We start from the raw sequence: 1,866 nt of genomic DNA, 5'->3' as shown, positions 1-1,866 counted from the left end.
TGGCCCAACTCAATGAGATACAGCAAGAGGGAATTATATAGCTTTTCAAAAAATCTTCAGAAAAATGACTATGTTTTTCTTCTCAGAAATTGCACTAAGTCCAAACGGGCACCTGGTTTTATTCTGGGTTACCAGGACCATTTTTTAAAAAGGTTTTAAATACTTTTAAAGGCCATCACCACCCCCAGGACACCTGTTTCAGCAGCCCACTGCTGTCCCATGTCAGTGGGATAAGTACATTTAAAAAGTCGCTTGATGGCGCCATAGATCAATTTATGGAGCTTTCAAATAAGGTCAAAATCATTCAGAATGGTTTTAAATACTTTTAAATGGTACACACATAACATATCTATCTATGTGAGATACATACTGAAGCCCCATGTCACTGGGATAAAGCATTTCTGATTTATGAGGGTTTTCATGTGTTTTTAGGTTACCAGGCCAAATCATGTGATGGTATTATTTTGAGGTCAAAATCATTCAGAATGGTTTTAAATACTTTTAAATGGTACACACATAACATATCTATCTATGTGAGATACATACTGAAGCCCCATGTCACTGGGATAAAGCATTTCTGATTTATGAGTGTTTTTATGTGTGTTTGGGCATTGGCCACAGCTGTGGGCCTTGTGTTATTTTGGGGTCAAAAGTCTTCAGAATGGTTTTAAATACTTTTAAATGGTACACACATAACATATCTATCTATGTGAGATACATACTGAAGCCCCATGTCACTGGGATAAAGCATTTCTGATTTATGAGGGTTTTCATGTGTTTTTAAGTTACCAGGCCAAATCATGTGATTGTATTATTTTGAGGTCAAAATCATTCAGAATGGTTTTAAATACTTTTAAATGGTACACACATAACATATCTATCTATGTGAGATACATACTGAAGCCCCATGTCACTGGGATAAAGCATTTCTGATTTATGAGTGTTTTTATGTGTGTTTGGGCATTGGCCAGATCTGTGGGCCTGGTATAATTGTGGGTTACTAGGCCAAAAAAAAAGGGGGACAGAGCAGCCAACCTCCAGAGAGGCTGACTGCTCTGCCCCCCTTAAGGACAGTGGAACTACGGACCTCCAGGCCTCTAGGCCTTCACTCACTATCCGGGGAACACCCATCTCTCCGGGCATGAGAGTAGAGCTTACTCCCTCAAACTACTATGCCCGGATAGGGAGCACCCCATAGGCGGTCCCATACCCCCCTCTCACACACCCCCCACCCGGGATGTTCCACAAGAGGGCGCCACTGGACATTTTAAACATCAATGTAAGTTAGTGACAGAGCTTTCTTGAAAAATGACTAAGTCCAAAAATTCTCAGAAATTGCACTATGTCCAGCTGTGGGCCTGGTATTATTTTGGGTTACCAGGTAGTGATAGCCTTCACCCACTCTCCGGGGAACACCCCTCTCTATGGGCATGACCTCCAGTGGGGGATACCCCCCACCACAAGCTCTTACACCATCCGAACCAGGGCACCCACCACCATCCGAACCAGGGCACCCACCACCATCCGAACCAGGGCACCCACCACCATCCGAACCAGGGCACCCACCACCATCCGAACCAGGGCACCCACCACCATCCGAACCAGGGCACCCACCACCATCCGAACCAGGGCACCCACCACCATCCGAACCAGGGCACCCACCACCATCCGAACCAGGGCACCCACCACCATCCGAACCAGGGCACCCACCACCATCCGAACCAGGGCACCCACCACCATCCGAACCAGGGCACCCACCACCATCCGAACCAGGGCACCCACCACCATCCGAACCAGGGCACCCACCACCATCCGAACCAGGGCACCCACCACCATGCGAACCAGGGCACCCACCACCATCCGAAC

Source organism: Salmo salar, unplaced genomic scaffold, assembly GCF_965601325.2.
Source record: "Salmo salar unplaced genomic scaffold, fSalSal1 ptg000263l, whole genome shotgun sequence".
Classification (NCBI taxonomy): domain Eukaryota; kingdom Metazoa; phylum Chordata; class Actinopteri; order Salmoniformes; family Salmonidae; genus Salmo; species Salmo salar.
This window is presented reverse-complemented; position numbering follows the sequence as displayed.